We start from the raw sequence: 6,323 nt of genomic DNA, 5'->3' as shown, positions 1-6,323 counted from the left end.
TGTCTATTTAGGTCTTCTACCCATTTTTGGATTGCGTTGTTTTTTTTTTTGTTATTGAGCTGCATGACCTGCTAGTAAATCTTGGAGATTAATCCTTTGTCAGTTGCTTCATTTGCAAATATCTCCCATTTTGAGGGTTGTCTTTTGGTCTTGTTTATGGTTTCCTTTGCTGTGCAAAAGCTTTTAAGTTTCATAGGTCCCATTTGTTTATTTTTGTTTTTATTTCCATTTTTCTAGGAGCTGGGTGAGAAAGGATCTTGCTGTGATGTATGTCATAGAGTGTTCTGCCTATGTTTTCCTCTAAGAGTTTTATCGTGTCTGGCCTTACATTTAGGTCTTTAATCCATTTTGAGTTTATTTTTGTTTATGGTGTCAGGGAGTCTTCTAATTTCATACTTTTACATGTACCTGTCCAGTTTTCCCAGCACCACTTATTGAAGAGGCTGTCTTTTCTCCACTGTATATGCTTGCCTCCTTTATCAAAGATAGGGTGACCATATGTGCATGGGTTTATCTCTGGGCTTTCTATCCTGTTCCATTGATCTATATTTCTGTTTTTGTGCCAGTACCAAACTGTCTTGATTACTGTAGCTTTGTAGTATAGTCTGAAGTCAGGGAGCCTGATTCCTCCAGCTCCATTTTTTGTTCTCAAGATTGCTTTGGCTATTCGGGGTCTTTTGTTTCCATACAAATTGTGAAATGTTTTGTTCTACTTCTGTGAAAAGTGCCAGTGGTTGTTTGATAGGGATTGCATTGAATCTGTAGATTGCTCTGGGTAGTAGAGTTATTTTCACAATGTTGATTCTTCCAATCCAAGAACATGGTATATCTCTCCATCTATTTATATCATATTTAATTTCTTTCATCAGTGTCTTATAATTTTCTGCATACAGGTCTTTTGTCTCCTTAGGTAGGTTTATTCCTAGATATTTTATTCTTTTTGTTGCAATGGTAAACGGGAGTGTTTTCTTAATTTCACTTTCAGATTTTTCATCATTAGTGTATAGGAATGCAAGAGATTTCTGTGCATTAATTTTGTATCCTGCTACTTTACCAAATTCATTGATTAGCTCTAGCAGTTTTCTGGTAGCATCTTTAGGATTCTCTATTCTATGTATAGTATCATGTCATCTGCAAACAGTGACAGCTTTACTTCTTCTTTTCTGATTTGGATTCCTTTTGTTTCTTTTTGTTCTCTGATTGCTGTGGCTAAGACTTCCAAAACTATGTTGAATAATAGTGGTGAGAGTGGGCAACCTTGTGTTGTTCCTGATCTTAGTGGAAATGGTTTCAGTTTTTCACCATTGAGGATGATGTTGGCTGTGGGTTTGTCATATATGGCCTTTATTATATTGAGGAAAGTTCACTCTATGCCTACTTTCTGCAGGGCTTTTATCATAAATGGGTGTTGAATTTTGTCGAAAGCTTTCTCTGCATCTGCTGAGATGATCATATGGTATTTCTCGTTCAATTTGTTAATATGGTGTATCACGCTGATTGACTTGCGTATATTGAAGAATCCTTGCATTCCTGGAATAAACCCCACTTGATCATGGTGTATGATCCTTTCAATGTGCTGTTGGATTCTGTTTGCTAGTATTTTGTTGAGGATTTTTGATTCTATGTTCATCAGTGATATTGGCCTGTAGTTTTCTTTCTTTGTGACATCTTTGTCTCGTTTTGGTATCAGGTGATGGTGGCCTCGTAGAATGAGTTTGGGAGTGTTCCTCCCTCTGCAATATTTTGGAAGAGTATGAGAAGGATAGGTGTTAGCTCTTCTCTAAATGTTTGATAGGATTCCCCTGTGAAGCCATCTGGTCCTGGGTTTTTGTTTGTTGGAAGATTTTAAATCACAGTTTCAATTTCAGTGCTTGTGATTGGTCTGTTCATATTTTCTATTTCTTCCTGGTTCAGTCTCGGCAGGTTGTGCATTTCTAAGGATTTGTCCATTTCTTCCAGCTTGTCCATTTTATTGGCATAGAGTTGTTTGTAGTAATCTCTCGTGATAGTTTGTATTTCTGCAGTGTCAGTTGTTACTTCTCTTTTTTCATTTCTAATTCTATTGAATTGAGTCTTCTCCCTTTTTTTCTTCATGAGCCTGGCTAATGGTTTATCAATTTTGTTTATCTTCTCAAAGAACCAGCTTTTAGTTTTATTGATCTTTGCTATCGTTTCCTTCATTTCTTTTTCATTTATTTCTGATCTGATCTTTATGATTTCTTTCCTTCTGCCATCTTTGGGTTTTTTTTTTTGTTGTTGTTCTTCTTTCTCTAATTGCCTTAGGTGCAAGATTAGGTTGTTTATTCGAGATGTTTCCTGTTTCTTGAGGTAGGCTTATATTGCTATAATCTTCTCTCTCAGAACTGCTTTTACTGTATCCCATAGGTTTTGCATCGTCGTGTCTCCATTGTCATTTGTTTCTAGGTATTTTGTGATTTCTCCTTTGATTTCTTCAGTGATCACTTCGTTATTAAATAGTGTATTTTGTAGCCTCCATGTGTTTGTATTTTTTACAAATCTTTTCCTGTAATTGATATCTATTCTCATAGCGTTGTGGTTGGAAAAGATACTTGATATGATTTCAATTTTCTTAAATTTACCAAGGCTTGATTTGTGACCCAAGATATGATCTATCCTGGAGAACGTTCCATGAGCACCTGAGAAAAATGTGTATTCTGTTGTTTTTGGGTGGAATGTCCTATAAATATCAATTAAGTCCATCTTGTTTAATGTATCATTTAAAGCTTGTGTTTTTTATTTTCATTTTGGATGACCTGTCCACTCGTGAAAGTGGGTTGTTAAAGTCCCCTACTATGATTGTGTTACTGTTGATTTCCCCTTTTATGGCTGTTAGTATTTGCCTTATGTATTGATGTGGTCCTATGTTAGGTGCATAAATATTTACAATTTTTATACTTTCTTCTTGGATTAGTCCCTTGATCATTATGTAGTGTCCTTCTTTGTCTCCTGTAATAGTCTTTATCTTAAAGTCTATTTTGTCTGATAGGAGAATTGCTACTCCAGCTTTCTTTTGATTTCCATTTCCATGGAATAGCTTTTTCCATCCTCTCACTTTCAGTCTGTATGTGTCCCTAGGTCTGAAGTGGGTCTCTTGTAGACAGCACATATATGGGTCTTGTTTTTGTATCCATTCAGCCAGTCTGTGTCTTTTGGTGGGAGCATTTAATCCATTTACATTTAAGGTAATTATCGATATGTATGTTCCTATTCCCATTTTCTTAAATGTTTTGGGTTTGTTATTGTGGGTGTTTTCCTTCTCTTGTGTTTCTTACCTAGAGAAGTTCCTTTAGCATTTGTTGTAAAGCTGGTTTGGTGGTGCTGAACTCTTTCAGCTTTTGCTTGTCTGTAAAGGTTTTAATTTCTCCATCAAATCTGAATGAGATCCTTGCTGGCTAGAGTAATCTTGGTTGTAGGTTTTTCTCCTTCATCACTTTAAGTATATCCTGCCACTCCCTTCTGGCTTGCAGAGTTTCTGCTGAAAGATCAGCTGTTAACCTTATGGGGATTCCCTTGTGTGTTATTTGTTGTTTTTCCCTTGCTGCTTTTAATATGTTTTCTTTATATTTAATTTTTGATAGTCTGATTAATGTGTGTCTCGGCGTGTTTCTCCTTGGATTTATCCTGTATGGGACTCTCTGTGCTTCCAGGACTTGAATAACTATTTCCTTTTCCATATTAGGGAAGTTTTCAACTATAATCTCTTCAAAAATTTTCTCAGTCCCTTTCTTTTTCTCTTCTTCTTCTGGGACCCCGATAATTCAAATGTTGGTGCATTTAATGTTGTCCCAGAGGTCTCTGAGACTGTCCTCAGTTCTTTTCATCCTTTTTTCTTTATTTTGCTCTGCAGTAGTTATTTCCACTATTATATCTTCCAGGTCACTTACCTGTTCTTCTGCCTCAGTTATTCTGCTATTGATCCCTCCTAGAGCATTTTTAATTTCATTTATTGTGTTTTTCATCATTGCTTGGTTCCTCTTTAGTTCTTCTACATCCTTGTTAAATGATTCTTGCATTTTGTCTATTCTATTTCCAAGATTTTGGATCATGTTTACTATCATTATTCTGAACTCTTTTTCAGGTAGACTGCCTATCTCCTCTTCATTTGTTAGGTCTGGTGTGTTTTTATTTTGCTCCTTCATCTGCTGTGTGTTTTTCTGTCTTCTCATTTTGCTTATCTTACTGTGTTTGGGGTCTCCTTTTCACAGGCTGCAGGTTCGTAGATCCTGTTGTTTTTGGTATCTATCCCCAGTGGCTAAGGTTGGTTCAGTGGGTTGTGTAGGCTTCCTGGTGGAGGGAACTAGTGCCTGTGTTCTGGGGGATGAGGCTGGGCCTTGTCTTTCTGGTGGGCACGTTCACGTCTGGTGGTGTGTTTTGGGGTGTCTGTGGCCTTACTATGATTTTAGGCAGCCTCTGCTAATGGATGGGGCTGTGTTCCTGTCTTGCTAGTTGTTTGGCATAGGGTGTCCATCACTCTAGTTGCTGGTTGTTGAGTGAAGCTGGGTCTTGATGTTGAGATGGAGATCTCTGACAGATTTTTGTCGTTTGGTATTACATGGAGCTGGGAGGTCTCTTGTGGACCAGTGTCCTGAAGTTGGCTCTCCGACCTCAGAGGTACAGCCCTGATGCCTGGCTGGAGCACCAAGAGCCTTTCATCCCAATGGCTCAGCATAAAAGGGAGAAAAAATAGAAAGAAACAGGATAAAATAAAATCCAATAAAGTAGGATAAAATAAAATAAAGTATTAAAATAAAACATTATTATGAAACAATTTTAAAAAGAAAAAAAAGAAAAAAAGAACGGACAGACAGAATCCTAGGACAAATGGTGAAAGCAAAGCTATACAGAAAAAATCTCACACCGAAGCATACACATACACACTCACAAAAAGAGGAAAAGGGGAAATAATCATATATCTTGCTCCCAAAGTCCACTACCTCAATTTGGGATGATTCGTTGTCATTCAGGTATTTGTTGAATTCAGGTATTCCACAGATTCGTTGTCTATTCAGTTATTTCACAGATGCAGGTACATCAAGTTGATAGTGGAGCTTTAATCCACTGCTTCTGAGGCTGCTGGGAGAGATTTCCCTTTCTCTTCTTTGTTCGCCCAGCTCCTGGGGTTCAGCTTTTGGATTTGGACCCGCCTCTTCGTGTAGGTCGCCTGAGGACATCTGTTCTTCGCTCAGTACGGGGATAAAGGAGCAGCTGATTCGGGGGCTCTGGCTCACTCAGGCTGGGGGGAGTGAGGGGTACAGACGCAGGGCAAGCCTTCGGTGGCAGAGGCTGGCATGACGTTGCACCAGCCTGATGCGTTCTCTTGGGGAAGTTTTCCGTGGATCGCGGGACCCTGGCAGTGGCAGGCTGCACAGGCTCCCAGGAGGGGTGGTGTGGGTAGTGACCTGTGCTTGCTCACAGGCTTCTTGGTGGCGGCAGCAGCAGCCTTAGCGTCTCATGCCTGTCTCTCGGGTCCGTGCTGATAGCCACGGCTCGCGCCCGTCTCTGGAGCTCGTTTAGACAGCGCTCTTAATCGCCTCTCCTTGCGCACCAGGAAAGAAAGGGAAGAAAAAGTCTCTTGCCTCTTCAGCAGCTCCAGACTTTTTCCTGGACTCCCTCCCGGCTAGCTGTGGTGCGCTAACCCCTTCAGGCTGTGTTCATGCCGCCAACCCCAGTCCTCTCCCTGCGATCCGACCGAAGCCTGAGCCTCAGCTCCCAGCCCCGCCTGCCCTGGCGGGGGAGCAGACAAGCCTCTCGGGCTGGTGAGCACTGCTCGGTGCCGCTCCTCCGTGCGGGAGTCTCTCCACTTTGCCCTCCGCACCCCTGTGGCTGCGCGCTCCTCCGTGGCTCCGAAGCTTCCCCCCCTCCGCCACCCGCAGTCTCTGCCCGCGAAGGGGCTTCCTAGTGTGTGGACACCTTTCCTCCTTCACGGCTCCCTCCCACTGGTGCAGGTCCCGTCCCTATTCTTTTGTCTCTGTTTTTTCTTTTTTCTTTTGCCCTACCCAGGTACGTGGGGACTTTCTTGCCTTTTGGGAGGTCTGAGGTCTTCTGCCAGCATTCAGTGGGTGTTCTGTAGGAGCAGTTCCACGTGTAGATGTATTTCTGATGTGTCTGTGGGGAGGAAGGTGATCTCCACGTCTTACTCCTCCACCGTCTTCTTGTCTCTGAGGTTATCACTTTTGAGGCATGCTGGTACTACTGCATCTTGGTGTCCTATGGAGGAAATCAACTAATAAAGGGGGAAAATCTTCAAGATATCTTCAAATATCCTTAAGAACACCAGGAAATTGACTGCATAATCAAAGCCG

Source organism: Eschrichtius robustus, chromosome Y, assembly GCF_028021215.1.
Source record: "Eschrichtius robustus isolate mEscRob2 chromosome Y, mEscRob2.pri, whole genome shotgun sequence".
In the NCBI taxonomy this organism is placed as follows: domain Eukaryota; kingdom Metazoa; phylum Chordata; class Mammalia; order Artiodactyla; family Eschrichtiidae; genus Eschrichtius; species Eschrichtius robustus.
This window is presented reverse-complemented; position numbering follows the sequence as displayed.